This window comes from Ornithorhynchus anatinus, chromosome 5 (assembly GCF_004115215.2).
Source record: "Ornithorhynchus anatinus isolate Pmale09 chromosome 5, mOrnAna1.pri.v4, whole genome shotgun sequence".
NCBI classification, from domain to species: Eukaryota; Metazoa; Chordata; class Mammalia; order Monotremata; family Ornithorhynchidae; genus Ornithorhynchus; species Ornithorhynchus anatinus.
In genome coordinates this window covers 85,768,296-85,794,178 of record NC_041732.1, presented here as the reverse complement: position 1 = coordinate 85,794,178, position 25,883 = coordinate 85,768,296, and the positions used below count along the sequence as shown (strand labels likewise).

At 42.7% G+C, this 25,883-nt stretch overlaps 1 protein-coding gene across 1 annotated transcript in view; it reads left to right on the top strand.

Annotated features, from left to right (window-relative positions):
• Window positions 1-25,883, top strand: part of CCDC102B (coiled-coil domain containing 102B) — a 448,125-nt gene that overhangs the window by 119,983 nt on the left and 302,259 nt on the right. The window lies entirely within an intron of this gene.

Below are 25,883 nucleotides of genomic sequence, written 5' to 3'. Positions count from 1 at the left end.
TCCCAGCCTGTCACTTGAATTGATTAGCCTGACCTGGCTGTCTAGCCAAGACATAAATCCCCAACTTATTATTATCATGGTATTTGATAAGCACTTACTATGTGCCAAGCACTGTTCTGGATAGAACACGGGCTTGGGAGTCAGAAGGTCATGGATTCTAATTTCAGCCCCATCACATGTCTGCTGTGTGACCTTGGCCTAGTCATTCTTATGGGCCTCAGTTACCTCATCTGTAAAATGAGGGTTAAGAGTGTGAGCCCTATGGGACACAAGGACTGTGTTCAACCTGACAAAATTGTATCTACCCCAGAGCTTAGAACAATGCTTGGCAAATGGTAAGTGCTTAACAAGGAACATAATAATAATAATTCACATTATTGTTATTATTGTTATTAACTATCTCCAGGTGAATTAAAATGAGGCACTGGAGAAGCAATCTTTCTCCACCCAGAATTTTTCTGCTTCTTTGGAACTGTGGCTCTGTTCATCTGGTGTGAGCCGATGAACAGAGTCTAGGGTCACATAAAATCATTGTCTAGATTATTCGTTCAGAATCTGAGACCATTTCAGAGTTCTGATTGAAATCGTTTGGCTCTTTCAAAAACCTTTGACCTAAGCAATCATTTAAAAGTTTCTTGGGGATGAAAGGAGGTCTAGCAGAGATTCTTCTCCATTCTTTACTATAGGTCAGGATCAGAGTTGGTGTTCAGATCCCTTCTTATTTCTGAATGGTTCTGACTTGTTTAAGGTTTTGAACAATTCTGATTTTTTTCTGTCAACTAAAACTAGCATCTAGTCCCATTAATTCTCAAGAATGTTCATCAAGTCATCAGTTGGGGGAGGAGGGAAGGGTTAAAAGAATGATTTTGAACCTGGAAAATGACTGCTAGATGAATCCTCATTGGAATGGGCTTGGTCAAGGTCAGGAAAACTCATTTTCTTGGTCATTATAAATTTCATTTTGTCAATACACTTCACTGGACATAATATAGCCATTTGAAAAACAACACTGACTATAAAATAGGGCTTTGGCACAACTGGGTTGTTTCTGGAATTATATTTTCTCCAAATTAAGTAGGTCTGACACCAGAAGTTGCTGTCGAATAGACTCTGAATGGTCGGTGCCTTGGGCATAGAATCAGCTTCCATTTTTGGATCCTTTAGAATCCTGACACCTTTATTTTCAGACCTTTGGAATCTATCTCGGTTCACTGGCTTTACATTTCTATTTTCATATTGGAAAATATATAATTCTTACCAGACCTCATTTCCTTCATAAAAATCCCTTTCCCCAAAATTCTAAACCCAAGATAATTTACTTCCTTCAGTACCTATTTGACAGGACTCACTGTTTTCTGTTCATCCCTTTGATTTTTTTACATGCTAATTTTTAGTCCACGTGCTTTTCTTCCTCTGTCTGTTTCATCCATGAAGGGCGCAAAACCTCTATTCTCTGAGTTACTCCTACTATCTAGCATAACTACTCTTCATTATGCCATCCGCTGTCAACGATCACTTTAGACTGAGCCAATAAAGAGCAAAGGTGAGAATAGATGCATCAATCAAGGGTAATTATTGAGCACTTACTACATGCAAAGCACTCTCCTAAGCTCTTGGGAGAACACAACAGAGTTATCAGACACGTTCCCTGCCCACGGCAAGCTTTCAGGGTAGAGGTGGAGATAGACATCAATAGAAATGATTACTAATTATATCCATTAAATAAATAATCGCTTAAGTAAATAAATAATAATTGTTCATTTATAATATATAATTTGAAGATAGGTATGTAGGTGGAATGGGGTTGAAATCGGTTGGATAGCAAATGCCCAAAGGTCACAAATCCAAGTGCACAGACCATGCAGAAAGGAAAGGGAGCTGGGAAAAAGAGGGATTAATCAGGGAAGGCCTCTTGGAGGAGATGTTAATTCACTCATTTAATCATATTTACTGAGCGTTTACTGTGTGCAAAGCACTGTACTGAGTGCTTGACACTGTACTAAGCGCTTGTCACTGTACTAAGTGACTTCGAGCTTTAACAATGCTTTGAAGGTGAGGAGAATGGTGGTCTGGCATAAATAGAGCGGGGAGGGAGTTTCAGGCTAGGGAGGTGATGTGGGAAAGGCATCAGCGGAGGGATGGACGAGACTGGGACACAGTGGGTAAGCTAGGAGAGCAAAGTGTATGGGCTGGGCTGGAGTAGGAGAGTAGCAGGGTGAGGTAGGAGAGGGCAAGCTGACCAGAAAAATCAAGATACTCTTTCTGCTCTAGCTGTATTCTGGAGACCTTCCATGCAATGTCAGGCTGGACTGGGCAGGGTTAGACCTGCCTTGTGTGACTGTCCTCTAGGATGGTGGGGGTTAAGCAGACCATCGTGAGGTCTATTACAGCACCTTGACCTCACCCAGCAGTATCCTCAGCGCTCTGCACCCTAGTGCACACAATCAGCCATTAATGATAATGATAATAATAATAATAATGAATTATTGTATTTGTTAAGCTTTCCTATGTACCAGGCACTGTACTAAGCTCTGGGTTGGATACAAGCAAATCGGGTTGGACACAGTCCCAGTCCCATGTGGAGCTCACAGTCTCAATCCCCATTTTGCAGATGAGGAAATGAAGGCACAGAGAAGTAAAGTGATTTGCCTAAGGTCACATTGCAGACAAGTGGTAGAGACGGGATTAGAACCCAGGACCTTCTGAAGCCCAATCCTGGGCTCTATCCACTAGGCCATGCTGCTTCTCCAGAGATTCAGCCTCACTGTTGGCAGGGGTAGGGAGTGTTAGGGAACTGAACAAGACCAATGCCAGCCTGCAAACACTCCCACATCTTCCCAACTTTGCTGCTTTTTGTGGCCACCGGTGAATGTTATCAATGTGTCTAGTTATGGGATGGCATGTTTGACTTGATATGTTTTTACAACCTTCACTTCTGGATCAATCAACCAATCAATAGTATTTTCTGAGTGCTTACCTTGTGCCAAACACTGTACTAAGCGCTTGGGACAGTACAATACAACAGAGATGGTAGACACATTCCCTGCCCACAGTGAATTTCCAGTCTGGATGAAGATTATAGTGTGCAATAATTACCAAATTTTGGGAATTATTTTTAAAAATGACATTGACATACAAGCTTTACTTCTGAGTTCATCCTCAAAGGGATAATTTTGGTTGGGGGCCTGGCTGCCCCATGGCACTAACAAGATTGATAATATCCAGTAAACTCAGGCGTTGGGATTCGACGTTGCACTATTGATTACTCCCACTGGAATAGAGTTTGCATTTCAAATACTAGTTACAATCTTTGATAAATTGCCCAGCGACAATGATTACAGGATCCCAGCAGCCTTTTCAAAATAAGACACGAATAAAAGAACTATGAAACCATAAATTTCTAGTCAAAGAATATTATTTATTGATGTAGTCTTTTTCTTTTGGTTCAAGCCATGTGTGTAAAAATTAATTTGATTTTATAGTCGTTTTTGTCATAGCTAACGTGAGCTATAATCATGGAAACAAAAATGATAGAATATTCAGCTATAACCTTCTTTTCACTTTAATGATTTTCCACGATAAAGGTGAACTCAGATTACAAATTCCTCAGTTGTATTATAATTTTCCTAACTAGTATATGGCATAAAAAGAAATAGCCTGCGCAATGTTTCAGGTAACATCAAGCCAGGAGAAGCAGTTTGGTCCAGTGGAAAGCGACAGGCCTGGGAGTCATACCACCTGGGTTCTAATACCAGCTCTTCCACTTTTCATTCGTCCATTCAGTGATACATATTAAGTTCTTCCTGTGTGCCGAGTGCTGCACTAAGCACTTGGGAAAGCACAGTACAACAATAAACAGTGACATTCGCCGCCCACTGCGAGCTCACCTGCTGTATGACCTAAAGTAAGTCACTTAAGTTATTTGTAAAATGGGAATTCAATACCTGTTCTACCTTCTAGGTTGAGAAGCAGCGTGGCTTAGTGGAAAGAGAACAGGCTTGGGAGTCAGAGGTCATGGCTTCTAATCCCAGCTGTGTGACTTTGGGCAAATCACTTAACTTCTCTGTGCCTCAGTTCCCTTACCTATAAAATGGAGATTAAGAGTGTGAGCCCCGCATGGGACAATTTGATTACTTTGTATCTATCCCAGCGCTTAGAACAGTGCTTGGGACATAGTAAGCGCTTAACAAATATCTATTATCATTATTATTATTCTACTTAGACTGTGAGCCCCACATGGGACATGGATTATAGCCAACCCAATTATCTTTTATCTGCCCCAGTACTTTGCCAAGTGCTTGGCAAATAGTAAGGGCCGAGCTGCTATTATTATTATTGTTATTATTATTGTTGTTATTGTTAGAGCTTGCCTCCTTCCTTCTTTCCTCCTGACCTCCATCTTCAATTGTTCACTCTCCAGTGGTTTCTTTCCCAACTGCTTTCAAACAGGCTCATATCTCCCCATTCCAAAAAATCCTTCCCTTGACCCCATAGGTATCTCCAGTTATTACCACATCTCTGTCATTCAATCAACAGGATTTATTGAGTGATTGGTGTGTGCAGAGCAGAGTACTAAGCTTTTAGAAGAGTGTGATATAACAGAATTGGTAAACCTGTTCCCTGCCCACAACGGGCTTACAGTATAGAAGGGGAGCTAAACATTATTATAAATAAATTATTAAATACATATTCATTCAGTCTTATTTATTGAGTGCTTACTGTGTGGAGAGCATTGTACTAAGCATTTGGAAAGTACAATTTGGCAGCAGATAGAGACAATCCCTGCCCACCAACGGGCTCACAGTTTAAAAATGTTCTGTGGGGTTGAGGAAGGGGCAAATAAAGGCTGCTAATCCTCCTATCATTCCGCTCCAAACTCCTTGAGTGAGGAGATCATTTATGCCCTTGAGAGGGCAGTTTCAGTGAAGAGAAGACAACTTAGCTTCCTCTCCTCCATTTCTATCCGTGACCCCCTGCAACCTGGCTTCTGCCCTCTTCTCTTCACTGAAACTGCCCTCTCAAGGGCATAAATGATCTCCTCCTTTCTAAATCCAGCAGCCTCTACTCCATCCTAATCTTCCTCAGTCTCTCCACTGCCTCTGACAGTGTCAACGACCCACTTCTGGAAACATTATCCAACCTTGGCTTCACCGACCCTGCCCTCTACCGGTTCTCCTCCCATCTCCCTGCCTGGTCATTCTCAGTCTTTTTGTGAGTTCCTCCTCTGTCTCCCAGACCCTAATTGAGGGAATTTCTCAGGGCTAAGTTCTGGGTATCCTTCCATTCTCTTTTTACATCCACTCTTGGGTAACTCATTCACTGCCATAGCTTCAACTACTATCTCTATGAGAATCATTCCCAAATCTTCATGTCCAGCCCTGATCTCTCTCCTTTTCTACAATGCCATATCTCCTCCCACCTTCAGGACATCTCTAATCGGAAGCTCCACCATTACCCCCTCAAACCTAACATGGCCAATCAGAAGTCCTCACATTCCCACCCCAACCCTACCTTCCCCCTCTCTTTCCCATCGCTGTAGATGGCACCACCATCCTCCCTGTCTCACAAGACCGCAGCTTTGGCATTCTCTTCGATTCATCTCTCTCGTTGAACCCACATATTCAGTCTGTCACCCAATCCTATCAATTCTACTTTCACCTTCTCTTCTGCATCCAAACTGCTACCATGTTGATCTAAACACTTATCCTAGCCCATCTTGATTACTGCATCAGACTCCTTGCTGACCTCCTTGCCTCTTGTCTTTCCCCGCTCCAGTCCATGCTCCTGACCTTCCCCACTGCAGGCCATATTACCCGCTGTTGTCAGTGTGATTTTTCTGCAAAACCACTCAGTCCATGTTTCTCCACTCCTCAAGAACCTCCAGTGGTGGCCCTCCACCTCCTGCTCAAACAGAAACTCCTTAACATCTGATTTAAACCACTCAATCACTTGGCTATCTCCTACCACACCTCGCTGATTTCTTACTACAATCTAATCCACACACTTCACCCCTCCAGTGCCCACCTCGTCACTGTACCTTTATCTCCTCTAACTTTCCACCAATCCCTCACCCACATTCTGCTCCTTCAAAGCCTTATTGAAGGCACATCTCCATGAGGTCTTCCTAGCTAAGTCCTACTTTTCCTCATCTTCCACTTCCTCCTGCATCGCCCTGACTTGCTCCCTGTGTTCTTCCCTCCTGCCAGCCCTACAGCACTTATGTGCATATCTGTAATGTTATTTGTTTGTCTCCCCATCTCTAGATTGTAAACTCGTTGTGGGCAGGGAATGTGACTGTTTATTGTATTGTACTTTCCCAAATGCTTAGTACAGTGCTCTGTACATGGTAAGCCCTCAATAAATGCAATTTAATTGAATGAAACTCCTTCCATCTTCTTCATATCTGACAGATGATGACTCTCCCCAACTAGAAAGCTTCATTAAAAGCCAATTTTCCCCAAGAGGCCTCCCCTGGCTAATCCTTTATTTCCTCTTATCCCATTTCCTACTCTGTCAAGCATTGCTGTAATTAGTCGATTCACTTAGCGGTACAGACTGAGGGGAGGAGAGGCTGGAGGCAGGCAGGACAGAGGAGAAGTCAAAATGTGATTTGACCAGAGGTTGAATCGAGTTGGTAGCTCTTCAAGTGGAAAGGAAGGGATGTTTGTGGGAGATGTTATGGAGGAAGATCAGCAAAATTTAGCAGTTGACTGGATGTGATGGCTGAAAGTGTTGCCTAGAGTAGTCTTCTTTAGGCAGATGACTTGGATAGTAGAGTGTAGGTCAGACTGAAGAGAGTAGGTTAAAGGCAAAAGAGATCATGAAGAAGGTGTTATAGTAATTTAGGAGGGAGATGTTGATGGCTTGAACTAGGGGATGGCCAATATAAGCTGGGATTGTCTCTTTATTGCTGAATTGTACTTTCCAAGTGCTCAGTACAGTGCTCTGCACACAGTAAGTGCTCAATAAATATGACTGAAAGAATGAATGAAAGAGGAAGTGGCAGATCTGGGAATGGTGAAAAGACACAGGATGTGAAAATACATGAGAAATAGTATATCCTAGTGGAAAGAGCACAGGCCTTGGAGTCAGAAGACCTCAGGTCGGGTTCTAACCCTGGCTCTACTAATTGCTTGCTCTGTGACCTGGATAAGTCACTTAACTTCTCTGTGTCTCACCTTAGCTGTCCCTCCTACTCAGAATGTGAGCCTCGTATGGATCAGAGACTGTGTCCGAACTGCTAAACTTGCATCTACGCCATCACTTAGTGCTTGACACATAGTAAGTACTTAACAATACAGTAAGAATGATGATGATGATGATGATGATGATAATGATGATGATGATAATAAAGTGAATGTGCAAAGGCAAAGAGTAGAATCGAAGACAACACCAAGTTTTAGTCTCCTAGGATAGATAGGATGGTGATATTGCAGACTGTGATGGGAGAGGTAGAAGGAATAGAGAGGGGTTTTTTTTTTGTTTTGTGTTTTTTTTTAATGGCATTTTTTAAGCTGTTCTAAATTTTGGGATAGATACAAGCTAAACAGGTAGGACACCATCCAAGTCACGTGAGGCTCATAATCTTAATCTCCATTTTACAGATGAGGTATCTGAGGCACTGGGAAGTGAAGTGACTTGCCCAAGGTCACAGAGCAGACAAGTGCTGGAGCTGGTATCAGAACCCAGGTCCTTTTTACTCCCAGTCCCAGGCTCTAGCCACTAGGCCATGTTGCTTCTCTTAGGTTGATAGGAAAGTTTAGGACTCCAGTTTTTATCACCTTGAATTTAAGGTGCTGCTGGGTCATATAAATAGAACTGTCCTGGGTATAAGGGGAAATGTGAGAGATCGAGGTGGGTGAGGTAGATTTAGGGATCATCCTCAGAGAGAAAAAAACTGAAAAGATGTGAAATGATCTCCTCCAAGAAGCATTCCCTGCCTAGCCTCTTTTCTTCCTACTCAATTCTTTTTTGCCTTTTCTAACACCTATGCACTTGGGTCTGAATCCCCTAAGCACTTTTCATTCATTTATTTAGTCATATTTATTGAGTGCTTATTGTGTGCAGAGCACTGTATTAAGCACTTGGAAAGTACAGTTCAGCAATAGAGACAATCCCTGTCCACAACGGGTTCACAGTCTAGAAGAGGGGGAGACAGACATCAAAACACAGAAACAGGCATCAATAGCATCAATATAAATAAACAGAATTGTAGATATACACACATCATTAATAAATAGAATTATAAATATGTACATATATATACACAAATGTGCTGTGGGTCAGGGAGAGGGTAGAGCAGAGGGAGGGAGTGGGGGCGATGGGTAGGAGAGGGGGAGCAGAGGAAAACTTTGATATCCCACCACCCATGGTAAATATACAAATATATGCTTATAGTCTGCTGCTTTCTCTCTGAGACTCATTTTAATGTTTGTCTTCCCCTTGTAGACTGTAAAGTCATCAAGGACAATGATCATGTCTGTCAACTCTATTGCATCTACTCTCCTAAGCCCGTAGCACAGTGCTCTACACACAGTAAACACTCAATAATGACCATTTATTGATTGATATGCACTCTGAGAGAATGAATATGGAGTGGAACATATAGAGAACAAAGAAGACACCACTGTGAGACACCTATAGTTTCAGGGTGAGCTCAATGAAGAACAGGGGCTGTGACCAACCTGATTTGCTTGTATCCACTCCAGCGCTTAGTACAGTGCCTAGGACATAGTTAACACTTAGCAAATACCACAATCATTATCATTACTAGTCAGGAGTAGAGCCAACAAAGGAGATGGTGCGTAAAACACTGGATCCAGCCCTATTCTGTACAGAACAGTATATTAAGCATTTGAAACATGCAGTAGAGTGAAAACACAGAAGTGGTTTTGTGGAAAGAGCACATGCCTGGGATCAAGGCCTCTGGCTTCTAATCCTGGCTGCTCCTCTTGCCTGTTAGGTGGCCCTGGAAAAGCCTTGTAATTTTTCTATGGCTCAGTTTTTTCATCTGAAAATGGGAATTGAATACCTGTTCTCCCTCCTACCTTAGACTGTGAGGCCTATGAGAGACAGGCATTGTGTTCAACCTGATTATCTTATATCTACCCCAGTGCTTAGGATGGGGCTTAGAATATAGTAAGCTCTTAACAAATACCACATGATCCCTGTCTGTGTGAGCATATTTCTGCAAAGTTGGCTCAATTTCTGGGTTACTCTTATTGGACCTGATTTATTAAAATTGACTGTGTTCTGCCAGGCAAGAGTACATCTTAGATAATGCATGTGTTTGAAGTAATTGGAACTAATATTTGGGAACATTCCTCTAACTTTGCACCCTCCATCTGACCCATCAGTCTTCAAACCATCTCAACTTCACGTGGCTTCAATGCCTTATTCCTTCCACAAGAGAGCCATATCCCAAATTAGCCCCAAACAGGGAGAAACTGAATGTCCGATCCTCCAAATAGCTAAAGAAAGATGTCAGAATCCATTTCCTCCCCAACAGCTAGGGCAGCGTTTCTGGGGAGATTCATGTCTTTCTGCTTAATGCTTCAGAACAAAAAATATCTTTTCAAAGTTTTGACGGTCATAGAGAGGACTCAAATGCCAGTTTGGACTCCTTGAGACTTTCCTTGTTACTTACGTTAATGAGAGGAGAATGACTGGAATTCCAGGAGTACTGTCAAAGTTACCTCCCCCAGTATTCTCTGCTTAAATTAATGTACACAAGATTCATACACCTCTCCAATTTTATCCACCCCTTGGGGCTTCTATCTGGTTTCAGGTATTAACTGAAAATCAGACATCAGTTACTGAGGCCTCAAGCTCGCTTGTTCATGTGTATTGTGTACAGAGAAAGAGATAACAATCTAACCTGTGTCACACATTGAGAAAAGATCACGGCATTTCTTTCTGCTTTGTTTTTTGTACGGACAATTGGCTTCATTTTCACACAGCCACCAGTAAGGAGACTGTTCAAATCGTTGAGAACTTGGTGAGACAATTACCATATAATACTAGATGACTCGTTGTAATACATGCTATTTTGTATATACACACTACTCTGTGCCTGTAATTCAACTTTTATAGATATTTCTTTTTAGCATCATGCTAAAATCGTTAGAGGACACTTCTTTAATCAAATTATTAGAAAATATATTAACAAATGTATTAACAAAGAAATGTTTTCTAATAATTTGACTAAAGAAGTGTCCTCTAACGATTCGAAAGGCAGTATCATTTTGATATATGTTTTCATTAAGATGTAATAACTTGTATCCAAGAAGCTCCCTTAGGCTGAGAATATTAAATCAGTTAGCACATATTTACTCACTATAGCCATATAATATTCCTGCACAACTGTTGTTTAAACAGAAGTGTTTTGGGGAAGGGGGGTTTGAGGGAACATGGGGGGGAAATAATTTCTATGTAATTTCTTCTCAAAGTCCAAGTGACAAATAGTAATATAGCATTTGGGGGTGTACCCATTGTAAAGTACTGCAATTAATTATACACTCTATTTCTGAAGGAACACAATTCATTAAATCAAAATTTCCAATAGGCTGACTACAAAGTTAAATTTTGACTTGATGAATGTAGAAAAAACTGCACCCATACTCATCTAAATGTTACTATTGTATAAAGCTGACTAAAGTTGTGTATGGAAATCAGAAGATGAAAGCACAATAAAAGGATAAAAATGAAAACTAGTCATTAGTATCCAGATTTTGTTGAAAATTAGGCATAATTTTCAAGTTGTAGTGATGACTCAGGTTTCATATTGTCATAGCTATGGCAGGCATTAATGTCAGTTATTAATTATGCTCTGGCAAGGAAATCACTTTTAAGAAATTTATGGAAAGAGACTGTGTTATATTCAAAAATAATAAACTTTCTGAATTCTTAAATAGGTAGCTAGTCAAACAATGTGCTGCTATTCAAAGAGCATTTGACTGGTAAGAAGCAGCGTGTCCTAGTGGAAAGAGCATGGGCCTGGCAGTCTCAAGGACATGGATTCTAGCCCCAGCTCTACCAGTTCTGGCTGTGTGACCTTGGGGAAGTCACTTGACTTCTCTGTACCTCAGTTTTCTCAATGATAAATGGTAATAACTGTTCTCCCTCCTATTTAAACTGTTAGTCCCATGCGGGACAGGAACTGAGTCCAAACTAATTACCTTGTACCCACCCAAATGCTTATTACAGTGTTAGACATATAGTAAATGCTTAACAAATGCCATAAAAAAAGAATTTTCATGTCTTTGATGGTTCCTTAAGATTTCCAATTCAGCTCATTGTAAAAGAAGCGATGCATTATTTTGACAATTAAATTGTCTTCTACTGAAATTGTTTCTGATACTTGGTTTGTGTCATTCTGAATTTTCCTACAATGTCTCCTATGAAAACCCAGCCTGGTAGAAATGTTGTTGGTTTTTTTTGTAGGAAAACTGTTGATAGCATAAATAATTAAATGTAGAGTTGGCAGAAACACAAAAGAATACATCATTCAAACTCTCAGGCCCTGTTGCATGGAATGGAAGGATAAAATTTTAATTGACTGAAGCAAAGATAAAATACCATAAAACCAAATTGCCCGTTCCATCTTCTACTTGTGCTATCTTCCTTTCTAACCAATTTTAATGAAATTTATTGATTTGTTGTGTTACAATTATTCTACAGTGTGTGTATACTCAGAAAAACAAACACACACAGAGAATCACTGGTCATAGTTTTCACTGTACTAGCCTCAGTGCTTGTCAGGTGCAAATGGGAAATTAGGCTGCCAGAGTTGAATTTGAAGAGCACCTTATAGGAGACAGTAAAGCAAATAATAAATGATTCCTTAAATCCATCAAAGGTAGGACATCAACAGGGTAATTGGTGGAGTAACCTGGTAGTCATGGGGTAAAAGGTGCATTCAGAGATGAAAAAAAACAAAACCAAGAGCCTCAGTAAATTACGGAGTGGACATTTTATTGAGGAAGATGATAGGTAATTTCCCTTATTCAAATAGTTTTTTTGAGGCAGAGAGACCAGAGGAATTGGATTATATTATAGAGACAACACAGGATATTTCTTATCCATGGGCTAGAAGCAGAGTGGCCAAGTGGTAGAACAAGGGCCTGGGAGTCAGAAAGACCTGTGTTCTAATCCTGGATCCTCCACTTCTCAGCTATGTGACCTTGAGCAAGTTACTTCACTTCTCTGGGCTTCAGTTACCTCATCTGTAAAATGGGGATTAGAAAGGTGAGCTGTATTTGGGGATGGTGACTGTGTCTACCGAGATTAGTTTATAACTACCCCAGACTTTAGTATAGTGCTTGGAACATAGTAGGTGCTTAACAAATATCTTAAAATAATCAGTGCAAACAAATCATCAGACCAAGTGACATCCATTCAAGAGTGCAGAATAGGTGTGGAGGGGAAGTTGCAGAGCTAGAGATAGTGAGGAACAGCCACTGAACTGCATACTTGGAAGACTGTCAATGTAATTCTCCTTTATTAAAAGGATTTTGAAACAATCCTATAAATTTGAGACTGAGAAGTCTTGATTCTATACCTCCACAATAATATAATTTACCAGTAGGAATAAGATCAATCATCATCATCCAATGCCTTTGAGTCGTTTCCAATCCATAGTGACTCTGTGGACATATTTTCTCCAGAACATCCTGCCTTCACTCTTCTGTAGTCATTCTCGTATGTATATCCCTAGAGTTTTCTTGAGAAAAATTATGCAAGTGGTTTACCTTTGCCTTCTTCTGCATTAGATCAGTAAAGGTTTATTGAAGCACACTGTATTCTGGGGAAGACAATATGTTTGTATATTGGGAAGTCATGCCTCACACATATGCTAGAATTATTTCAAAGAGTCAATAAACGGGTGGATAGAAAGTAAGCATTCATAATGGATTAAGATTTTTGAAAGACTTTTGACAAGGCTCCACACCAAATGCTTTTTATAGAATTGATTTAGTCATTCAATTAATGGTAATTTTTTCTACTGTGTACAGAGAACAAAACTAAGCAACAGAAGAAGAAAATCAGCTTTCTGTCCACAAGGAGCTTAAAATTTAATCAGGGACAGAGACATGAAATAATTGACAAGTAGCAGAAGATTACTCAGTCAATCAGTAACATTTATTGAGCACTTACTGTGTGCAGAACATGGTACAGAGCACTTGGAGAGTACAACATAATAATAAAACAGACACATTCCCTGCCCACAGCAAGCTTACAGTCTAGAGGGGGAGACAGACATTAATATAAATAGGTAAATTCATTCATTCATTCATTCAATAGTATTTATTGAGTGCTTACTATGTGCAGAGCACTGTACTAAGCGCTTGGGATGAACAAGTCAGCAACAGATAGAGACAGTCCCTGCCTTTTGACGGGCTTACAGTCTAATCGGGGGAGACGGACAGACAAGAACAATGGCAATAAACAGCGTCAAGGGGAAGAACATCTCATAAAAACAATGGCAACTAAATAGAATCAAGGCGATGTACAATTCATTAACAAAATAAATAGGGTAACGAAAATATATACAGTTGAGCGGACAAGTACAGTGCTGTGGGGATGGGAAGGGAAAGGTGGAGGAGCAGAGGGAAAAGGGGAAAATGAGGCTTTAGCTGCGGAGAGGTAAAGGGGGGATGGCAGAGGGAGTAGAGGGGGAAGAGGAGCTCAGTCTGGGAACACCTCTTGGAGGAGGTGATTTTTAAGTAGGGTTTTGAAGAGGGAAAGAGAATCAGTTTGGCGGAGGTGAGGAGGGAGGGCGTTCCAGGACCGCGGGAGGACGTGACCCAGGGGTCGACGGCGGGATAGGCGAGACCGAGGGACGGTGAGGAGGTGGGCGGCGGAGGAGCGGAGCGTGCGGGGTGGGCGGTAGAAAGAGAGAAGGGAGGAGAGGTAGGAAGGGGCAAGGTGATGGAGAGCCTTGAAGCCTAGAGTGAGGAGTTTTTGTTTGGAGCGGAGGTCGATAGGCAACCACCGGAGTTGTTTAAGAAGGGGAGTGACATGCCCAGATGGTTTCTGCAGGAAGATGAGCCAGGCAGCAGAGTGAAGAATAGACCGGAGCGGGGCGAGAGAGGAGGAAGGGAGGTCAGAGAAAAGGCTGACACAGTAGTCTAGCCGGGATATAACGAGAGCCCGTAATAGTAAGGTAGCCATTTGGGTGGAGAGGAAAGGGCGGATCTTGGCGATATTGTAGAGGTGAAACCGGCAGGTCTCGGTAACGGATAGGATGTGTGGGGTGAACGAGAGGGACGAGTCAAGGATGACACCGAGATTGCGGGCCTGAGAGACGGGAAGGATGGTTGTGCCATCCACAGTGATAGAGAAGTCTGGGAGAGGACCGGGTTTGGGAGGGAAGATGAGGAGCTCAGTCTTGCTCATGTTGAGTTTTAGGTGGCGGGCAGATATCCAGGTGGAGACATCCTGGAGGCAGGAGGAGATGCGAGCCTGAAGGGAGGGGGAGAGGACAGGGGCGGAGATGTAGATCTGCGTGTCATCTGCGTAGAGATGGTAGTCAAAGCCGTGAGAGCGAATGAGTTCACCGAGGGAGTGGATAGGTATACAAGTGTTGGAGGAGGATGTTGAATAAAGGTGAATAGAGAATCAGCGTGGCTCAGTAGAAAGAGCATGGGCTGGGGAGTCAGTGGTCATGGGTTCAAATCCCAGATTCACATCTTGTCAGCTGTGTGACTTTGGGCAAGTAACAACTTCCCTGTGCCTCAGTTCCATCAAATGTCAAATGGGGATTAAGTCTGTGAGCCCCACGTGGGACAACCTGATCACCTTGTATCCTCCCCAGTGCTTAGAAAAGTGCTTTGCACATAGTAAGTGCTTAACAAATGCCATCAATATTATTATTATAAAGGGAGGAAATCAGGGTGATGCAGAAGGGAGTGGGAAAACAGGAAATGAGGGCTAAGGAAGGTTTCTTGAAGGAGATGTCCCTTCAAAAAAGCTTTGAATGTGGGAAAGTCATCATCTTTCAGATATGAAGAGGGAGTTCCAGGCAAGAGGAATGGGGCATGAGGTGGGTGAGAGGTCGGTGGCGAGATAGACGAGATCGAGGTACAGTGAGTCGGTTAGCATTAAGGAAACTAAGTGTGTGGGCAAGGTTGTAGTAAGGGAGTAACGAGGCTCACCTCGTAGGAGGGGGGGCAAGGTGATTGAGTGTTTTAATATTTGGGTCAACTGTAATCAATGAGGGATATTTCTTGAGTGATCATTCTGCATATAGAACCATATTAAACACTTGGGAGACTACAGCAAATTTGGTAGGTCTGATTCCTGCTCAGAGGAGTTCATAGTAAGCTATATAAAGTGATGTATACATTCATTCATTCATTTATTCAATCATATTTACTGAATGCTTACTGTGTGGAAAGCACTGTACTAACATGCAATGAGAAATAGTGAATGCAAAAGTGCTAAGGTGGGGCTGAAATGATAGGGAGAATGTGACCCAGAGAGAAGAAAAATTGATAAAGGAAAATCTCCTTGAGGAGGTGGGATTCGAGGAGGACTTTGAAAATTAGATTGAAGAGAATGTTTTGTTATATAGAAAAATGGTTCAATAATAGAGAACAGAAGGAAGGGATAAACAGCTATTTCTCCAGATGGGAAAGTGTGCACACAGTGGGATCCATCAGGAATCAAGTGAAAGACAAGCTTCGTTTGACCCTTCCCTAAAGGATCTAGAAAGGGAGTATGTGGTGAAATCTTTGCATCTGTGATGACAACAGGCTCTTTCTAGGAGTGAAATGCCATCAAGGTGAGAATACAATTGTACTTTCCAAGCACTTAGTACTGTGGTCTGCACAAAGTAAGCGTTCAATAAATATGATTAATTGAATAAAAGAGAGATATGATAAAATTCAGTGAGGGGCAGATGAGCTTAGATTTTCCGGAGTACAGGTGGTTGTCCATGGAAAACAACATGGTATTGGATTCTCAACTAGGAGTCATGATTTACAATAGAGATTATGAACTATTGAATGTTCTTTTAAAAATGATAATAATAATGATGATTATAGTAATTGTGGCATTTGTTAAGTATATTTAAGTAGGAGCAGCATGACTTAGTGGAAAGAGCAGTGGCTTAGTGGAAAGAGCATGGGCTTGGGAGTCAGAGGTTGTGGGTTCTAATCCCAGCTCTGCCACTCATCAGCTGTGTGACTTTGGGCAAGTCACTTAAGTTCTCTGTGCCTCAGTTACCTCATCTGTAAAATGGGGATTAAGATTGTGAGCCCCACGAGGGACAGCCTGTTTACCATGCATCTACCCCAGCACTTAGAACAGTGTTTGGCACACAGTAAGCACTTAACAAATGCCATCATTATTATTATTATTATTACATATTATGTACCAAGCAGAATGAGAAGGTACTGTGAGAAGCAGCATGACCTAGTGGATAAGGAATCGGTCTGGGAATCAGAAGGACTTGGGTTCTAATCCCAACTCTGCCCCTCGTCTGCTGTGTGACCTTGGACAAATAACTTATTCTTGCTTATGTTACCTCATCTGCAAAATGGGGATTAAGACTGTGAACCCCAAATGCGACATGGACTACGTCCAACCTGATTATTTTGAATCTACCTCAATGTCTGGTACAGTGACTGCCACGTAGTAAGTGCTTACTTGTCCTGTCTTGTTTTATGTCACTGAGTCGTCTCCAACACATAGCGATGCCACGGACACATCTCTCCCAGAACACCCCACCTCCATCTGCAATCGTTCTGGTAGTATACCCATAATTTTCTGGGTAAAAATAGAGAAGTGGTTTACTATTGCTTCCTACAGTGCAGTGAACTTGAGTCTCTGCTCTCGACTCTCTCTCATGCCTCTGCTGCCCAGCATAGGTGAGTTTTCACTTGTAGCAGATTGCCTTCCACTCTCTAGCCACCTACCAATCTAGGAATGAAATGGCTATAGAGAGATCGATAGAGCACTGGAAACTGAGAGGAGTAAGTGTTTAATAAATACCATAAAAGAAAGCCCTGTGCTAAGTGCTGGGATAGGTGTAATATATCTACATAGTATCCTACATTGAGCTCAGAGGGAAAAGTGGGCAGTGGACCACCCCACAATTCAACCATTTACTGGGCATTGTCAGTCCAGGTTTCCCTACTCCTCAAGGACTTCCAGTGGTTCAATGCCTTACTGTCAGTGGACTCACAACATAAGTGGAAGGGGGAACAGGTACTGAGTCCCCATTTTGTAGATGAGAAAACAGAGGCATAGAGAAGTGATTTGCACAGGTCACAAAGAAGGCAAGTGGTGATGGGGGGGGATTTGAACCCAGGTCCTTTGACCCCAAGGCTCATTTTCTTTCCCTCAGGTCACAATGCTATGGGAAGGATCTGGTTTGTCTTCCTTTGTCTCCTTGTGATGAGCAGTTCCACTGTCCCCCACACCTTGGAGCGTGAGAAAGGAAGCGGGGGAATCGTTCATTCAATTCATGAGCAAGACTGAGCTCCTCATCTTCCCTCCCAAGCCCGGTCCTCTCCCAGACTTCCCTATCACCGTGGATGGCACGACCATCCTTCCCGTCTCTCGGGCCCGCAATCTCGGTGTCATCTTTGACTCGTCTCTCTCGTTCACCCCACACATCCGATCTGTTACCAAGACCTGCCAGTTTCACCTTTACAATATCGCCAAGATCCGCCCTTTCCTCTCCACCCAAAAGGTTACCTTACTGCTACACGCTCTTGTTATATCCCGGCTAGACTACTGTGTCAGCCTTCTCTCTGATCTCCCTTCCTCCTCTCTCGCCCCGCTCCAGTCTATTCTTCACTCCGCTGCCCGGCTCATCTTCCTGCAGAAATGATCTGGGCATGTCACTCCCCTTCTTAAACGCCTCCAGTGGTTGCCTATCAACCTCCGCTCCAAACAAAAACTCCTCACTCTAGGCTTCAAGGCTCTCCATCACCTTGCCCCTTCCTACCTCTCCTCCCTTCTCTCTTTCTACTGCCCACCCTGCACGCTCTGCTCCTCTGCCACCCACCTCCTCACCGTCCCTCGGTCTCGCCTATTCCACCGTCGACCCCCGGGCCACGTCCTCCCGCGGTCCTGGAACGCCCTCCCTCCTCACCTCCGCCAAACTGATTCTCTTCCCCTCTTCAAAACCCTAGTTAAAACTCACCTCCTCCAAGAGACCTTCCCAGACTGAGCTCCCCTTCTCCCTCTACTCCCTCTACCGCCCCCCCTTCACCTCTCCTCAGTTTAACCCTCTTTTCCCCCCATTTCCCTCCGCTCCTCCCCCTCTCCCTTCCCATCCCCTCAGCACTGTACTCATCTGCTCAACTGTATATATTTTCATTACCCTATTTATTTTGTTAATGAAATGTACATCGCCTTGATTCTATGTAGTTGCCATTGTTTTTACGAGATGTTCTTCCCCTTGACTTTATTACCATTGTTCTTGTCTGTCTGTCTCCTCTGATTAGACTGTAAGCCCATCAGATGGCAGGGACTGTCTCTATCTGTTGCCGACTTGTTCATTCCAAGCGCTTAGTACAGTGCTCTGCACATAGTAAGCGCTCAATAAATACTATTGAATTGAATGAATCATATTTATTGAGTGCTTACTGCATGCAGAGCACTGTACTAAGCGCTTGGGAAGTACGATTCAGCAACTAATAGAGACAGTCCCTGCCCACAACAGGCTCACATCTCCATAGTGCCTTTCCCTGAAGACATAGCCAAACCAATCAGAGAGAGGATTGGGGAGGAAGTAGAGAGGTCAGTTTGGGTAGCAGAGTCGGACCCTCCATCTTCTTGAAGGTGAAGTGAGCAAGCTGTGTGCCTGGGAGAGCAGGACCTGGAGAAAGCTTGAGATATGGATTCTGGATGGACACAGGACCGAGGGAAGGCTAAGAGAGGACCCCTGGAGGTTGAGAGACCAGGGACCAGGCTGCGGGAGGTGAGGCCCCTGTCCCTGAAGGGGAGAAGAATGAGAAACATGGGATGCCTTCAGGGAAGGGGGAAGGAGTAGAACCAGTGAAATGAACTTGTTTTAACTTGTTAAGAACATATTGAATAATGTTGAGATCTCAGATCTTGGTGTCTGCCTGTAGTAGAAGTTGGGCAGGAATTTCTGGGATCAGGGGATACAAATGGATTTGAGGAGCCACAGGTGGAGGAAGAAGCATGACTTAAGTGGAAAGAGCTGGAAGGACCTGGGTTTTAATTCCGGGTCTGACACCTGGGAGACCTTGGACAAGTCACTTCCCTTCTCTGTGCCTCAGTTACCTCATCTGTAAAATGGGGATTAATACTGTGAAACATCCAGGGACAGGGACTGCATCCAATCCAGTTTGCTTGTATCTACCACAGCGCTTAGTGCAGTGTTTGCCACACAGTAAGCACCTAACAAATGCCCCATTTATTATTGGTCTGATTACTTTGTATCTATCCCAACTCTTAAAACAGTGCCTGGCACATAGGAAGTGCTTGACAAATACCATAAAAAAGAGTGCTTTTCCCAGGAGCTTCCTGCAGACAACCCCAACTGTGACTTCAAGAAGATGCCTGGGCTTCAGCTGTACAGCAAGATCAGTGCAGGAATTTGGGGAGCAATGAGTAGGGTGCCCACCTCCCCCAAAACCTATATTAGTTTCTCTCTAAGGGAGAAGAGGAGGGCTTTAGAATATAATGGAGGCTCACCAGGGAAGCAGCACAGCCTAGTGGAAAGAGCCCAGGCATAGGAGTCAGAGGACTTGGGTTCTAATCCCGGATCTGCCAATTGCTAGCTCTGTAACCTGGGGTTAGTAACTTAACCTCTCTGTGCCTCAGTTTCTTCAACTGGAAAATGGGAAATCAGTAACTGTTCTCTCTTAGGATTGTGAACTCCCTTATGAGGCAGGGACTGTGTCTTATTTAGTTGTCTTGTACTTACCCCAGCACTTAGAAGAGTGTTTGACACGTAGTAGGAGCTTAACGAGTACACTAAAACAACAAACTAATGTCCGGGTGCTCCTAAAGGAACTTCTGGGGCTCTTTTAGCCCCTGAAAATATCAGACTTCTATATTAGATTGTAAGATTCTTGAGTCATTGATGATATTTTCTCATTTTATTATATGTACCAAAGCATCTAGTGAAGTCCTTTGCATGAAGCAGGCATTCAGTAATTATTTTGATATTCATGAAATCCTTCCTATGAGCCAAGAACTACACTAAGGGCTGGGATAGATCCAAAATAATCAGAATTGACAAGGCCCCCATTCCAAGCAAGGCTCACAACTGACAAGAAATATTGATGAGGAGGAGGAAGGGAAAGAGGAAGAGGAGTGAGAGGAGTCACACTGCGTACAATAGATGCCCAGTGCAGCATTCTGCCGGCAATAAGCATTCTGTAAAGATTGATAATGGTGATGAGAAGGAAGAAAGTAACAATAACTAGTGTGTCCTAATGGGGAAAAACTTGGGCCTGGGAATCAAGGGATCTGGGTTCAAATCCCCACTCCACCACTTGCTATTGTATGACTTTGCAAAAGTCCCTTTTCCATGCCTCTATTTTCTCATCTGCAAAATGGGGATTCAATACCCATTCTCCCTTCCACTTAGACTGTGAGTGTCCTGAGGGATGGGGACTCGGTCTGGCCTGCCTATCTTGTATCTCCTCAATGCTTAGTACAATGCTTGACTACTAGAAAATGCTTAAATATTATTATGTTCCAAGCACTGTTCTACGCATCTGAGTAGATACAAGTTAATCAGTTTGGACACAGTCCCTGTCCTACATGGGGGTCATACTCTTAATCCCCATTTTACAGATGAGCAAACAGAGGCATGGAGAAGAGACTTACTCAAAGTTATACAATAGTCAAGTGGTGGAATCGGAATGAGAACCCAGGTCCTTCTGACTCCCAAACCCGTGCTGTATCCACTGAAACAGTTCTGAGAACAGTGCCAGAGCTTAGAACAGTACTCAGTGCTTAGAACAGTGCCCAGAGCTTAGGACAGTCCTCAGCACTTAGAACATTGCTTGGCACATGATAAGCACTTAACAAATACAATAGTTATTATTAAATACTACAGTACTACAGCAAATATTACGTGTGTTATTACTATTATGAAAAGGATAGTAACCATGATGGTGGATTTGACTAATTGACTTGCCGGGATTAGTTAATCATCCTTTTAAAACCACTGATCTCAAGTTCTCTTCTCCCTCTGTTAAGCTCCTTGCTGAGTAATTGTTCAGTTGAAAATAAAGATATTGCCAAAATACAAGGCGTAATTTAATTAATTTTTGCAACCTGTGGGTTTGGCATACCAAATGTGTCACATTTTCCTTGTAAATCATATCTGTTCAGATGTATAGAATGTGAAAAATCTCCCTCAATATTTGCTTGGCCCTGTCCCCACTGAAAATTATAAATATCACTGGTGAAGTATTTCACCGCTCATTTTCCTAAAGCAGACTGAAAATGTTTCTTCATTCAAGTCACGTGACAGGCTGCTCTTGGAAAGCTAATGTGACAAGGTGATAATTGATGTGCCTCAGGAAAAGGACTACTGGGTTGAAAGGTCGATATACCCTCAAAGTCGGCTCTTAATGAGTTTGTTTCAGCAACTGTGAGACCAACCGTTACCTTGTCTCGCTTACAGCGATCCGCTTGGGGATTCATTTTTAGAGCTTTTTTTTCAATAATTTTGAGTTATTAGGGGAGGTAATTAGCAGGCAAGTCTTTCACTAATGGTGCAATCAGTAGCCCTCAAGACTTCAAATCCTCACCCCCTTACCACACTTATCGAGTAGGCCCTGGGGGAAGAGCACTGAATTAAGCACTGGTCCTTCTTTTGTCTGCTCTGGCTGGGCCATCACTGGTGAAAATTTATGACAGAAAATCATCGTAGATGGTTACAAAGACCATCATTAATCCAGAAAAATAGTTGGCTAATCTGGAAATATAGTTGGCTTATGTCGGCAGCTGAGACTGCAGTGGCTACCGAAGCTGGGGGATGAAAAACTAACTACCTGCTGGGATAGAGGACTTCATTAGAGCAGCACACTGTCACACTCATTTTGGCTGTTTGTGGGTCCTGAATGTAAAAGTAATTTAGTGTATATTTCACAATGTTCTGCAACTCTGCCTACCTCTCACTTGTTGCTCTCTGTTCCCCAGAAGTAAGAAAGAAAGAGTGTTAGTGGAATGGTGTAATCATGGGGACGCAGCATGGCATAGTGGATAGAGCACAGGCCTGGGAGTCAGAAGCACCTGGGTTCTAATTTCGACTCTGTCCCTTATCTACTGTGTGGGCTTGGACAAGTCATTTCACTTCTCTGTGCTTCAGTTCCCTCATCTGTAAACTGGTGAATAAGACTGTGAGCCCCAGGCAGGACAGGGACTGTGTCCAAACCTATTTGCTTGTATCCACCCCACTGTTCTGCCCAGTTTCTGGCACATAGTAAGTGCTTAAGAAATACCATGATTATTATTACTATTACCATACTCTACCATGGTACAGCACAGGTTCTGAAGCCAGTCTAGAGAGTTCATCATTATGTTTTAGATCATCACCTACAGTCATTCTGAAAATTAACTAGCAGTCAGGATCCACCACACTGCAGTCATAGAATACAGTCAAGTGAGAGACAATTGACACTGAGACACAGCATTGCCGGTCAGAATCTATGGAAAGACTGAATCATAGCCGGGTGCCCAATCAGAAGTTCAGTGAGAACTTAATACCATAAGAAGTGATAACCTGGATTGGGTCTGTGGTCCAGGAAGACACACAGATTGTTTCTCTGTCAGATAATGGGATGCATGGGGGAAATCTTTAAGGAGATTTACAGTGTGTACTAGACGTAGACTCCTTGTGGGTAGGATCACGTCTGTGGGCAGGGGTGCTGTAAGAGGCAAACAGATTGCTGAAGCAATAGGATAACTTTCCAGGCCTCCAGGAGTGGACATGGGCCTGGTAGTCAGAAGATCCTGGTTTCAAATGCCGGATCTGCTATATGTCTGCTGTGTGACCTAGGAAAAGTCACTTGATTTCTCTGTGCCTCAGTTACTTCATCTGTATAATGGGGGTTAAGACTGTGAGCCCCATTTGGGACAGGGACTCTGTCCAACCTGATTAGATTGTATCTACCCCAGCACTTAGAACAGCACTTGATACATAGTAAACAGTTAAATACTATCATTATCATTATTACAACAGTTTATTCAGCTACATTCAGTCAATCCCTCTACACTGTTAACTTGCTGTGGGCAGGAAATATGCCTGTTAAATGTTCAATAAATATGAATGATTGATAAATCAGTGGTGTTTATTCATCATTTTACTGTTAGCAGAGCACTGTAAAAGACACCCAGTGAGTAGATCTCATCTTCCGTAGCATCATCTTCAAATGGGTATAGCTACATGCACTTTGTGCTGAATAAGAATGGCTGTTTTGCTCCAGTCATTCCCAAAATTCATAGTAGATCATGTATTCTTGCCTGTATTTTCTTGATCATCAATTACCAAATAAAGTCATAGTCAACCAGTGGTGTTTTTGATGGCATTTGTTAATTGATCATATTTATCAAGCAGTCATTATCTGCAGAACACTGTACTAAGCACTTGAGGGAGTAAAATAAAACTGAATTAGCAGACATCTTCCCTGCATTCCCTGCACTTAAGGAGCTTATAGTCTGGAGGGGAGACAGACAATAATATGAATAAATGAGTAATTTATAATGTATGATTTAAAGATATAAACAAAAGTGCTGTGAGGTTGGAAGTGGGGAAAATATCAAATGTCCAAAGGTCACAGATTCATGTGAAGAGATAACACAGAAGAGAGAGTGAGCAGAAGAAAAGAGGGCTTCATCGGAGAAAGCCTCTTGGAGATGTGACCTTAGTAGTGCTTTGACGGTGGAGAGAGTGGTGGTCTAGCATATATAAAGAAAGAGGGTGTTCCAGGCTACAGGGAGGATGTGGGAAAGGAATCAGAGGTGAGATAACCAAGACTGGACCACATTGAGTAAACTGGTGTTAGAAGAGTGTGGCTCAGTGGAAAGAGCACGGGCTTTGAAGTCAGAGGTCATGAGTTCGAATCCCAGCTCTGCCACTTGTCAGCTGTGTGACTTTGGGCAAGTCACTTCACTTCTCTGTGCCTCAGTTACCTCATCTGGAAAATGGGGATTGACTGTGAGCCCCACGTGGGACATCCTGATTGCCCTCTGTCTACCCCAGCGCTTAGAACAGTGCTCGGCACATAGTAAGCGCTTAACAAATACCAAAATTATTATTATTATTAAGAGTGGGGTGTGTAGGTTGGGCTGGAGTTAGGAGATTCATGAGGGGAGGTAGTCAGTGAGCTGATTGAGAGCTTTAAAGCCAATGGTAAGGAGTTTCTATTGGATGTGGAGGTGGATGGGTAGCCACTGGAGGTTTTTGAGGAGTGGGGAGGCATGAACTGAACGTTTTTGTTAATAAAAGATCCATGCAGCAGAGTGAAGTATGGAGTGGAGTGGGAAGAGACAGGGTGCTGGAAGGTCAGCGAGGAGGCAGGTGCAGTAATCAAGGCAGGATAGGATAAAATTTTAGAACAGCATGGAAGGAGGTGAGATGGAGAGGAAAGGGAGGATTTTAGCAAGGTTGTACAGGTAGAACCGACAAGATCTGGTGACAGACTGATTACGTGGGTTGAATGGAGAGATGAGTTGAGGACAGTGCCAAGATTACGGGCTTGTGAGGTAGGGAGGAAGGTGATATTATTTACAGTGATGGCAAAGTCATGGCGAGGACAGGGTTTGGATAGGAAGATAAGGAGTTCATTTTTTCACATATTTAATTTGTGGTAGATACATCTTGAAGAGAGGACGAAATGTGAGATTGCAGGGAAGTAGAGAGGTCAGGCCTGGACTTGTAGATTTGGGGAATGAGAGAGGTCAGGGCTGGAGCTGTAGATTTTTTAAGTGCTAATTAATTTGTCACGCACTTACTGAACACTGGAGAAGATACAATCAGGCTGTACACAGTCCATGTCCCACATGGGCTCAGAGTTTTCATTCCCATTTTATAGATGGGGTAACTGAGGTAAAGAGAAGTTAAGTAACTTGCCTAAGGTCACACAATAGATAAGTGGTAGAGCCAAAATTAGAACTCAGGGCCTTCTGACTCCCAGGCCTATTCTCTATCTCCTAGGCCACACTGTTTATTTATTGAGTGCTTACTGTGCGGAGAGCACTGTACTAAACACTGTACAATATAATAGAGCTGGCAGATGTGGTCTCAGCCCACTAGGAGCTCATAGTCTACCAGGGTAGACAGTTTATAGACTACAAGGGGTATAAACAAGAGAGCATAGGTGCCACTCTAACACACCATCTCATGTTATAGAATTAAATCCGTCCTCAAAGGAGAAGAAGGCCACGAAAGAAAAGCCACTAATGACATTGTTCTCCTCGAGCATGAAGGGAAACGTGCAAATGAGTAGCCACTATGAAGAAGTTAGATTATCATGCTGTTCCATCACTCCCTTCCTCCTTGGATCCTAATTTCCATTCCAAAAAGTCATTGCTTCTGTCTTCATCATTTATTTTATGCTTCACCGTAAAATAATTTGAAGGTCAAATAGAAGGTTTGAAAGGGAGTCCACCCTGCCCCTCATCTGTTAAAATATTTCTACTCTACATTAAATATGGGATATCTTATCCCCCATTCAATTAAAGTAAGGAAGTTTCTGTTGACATTGTGGGTCACCCAGCTTTGATATTTTTAGAAGTTGATGATCTTTTTTAATATAAACTATGAAACATAGGCTGGAGATAAACTCTATTTGATATGCCTTATGAATATCATATAAATTGATAACCCACTATATTGCAAAATGAGTGGCAGGTCAATATAGTGTTATCTGCAGATGTTT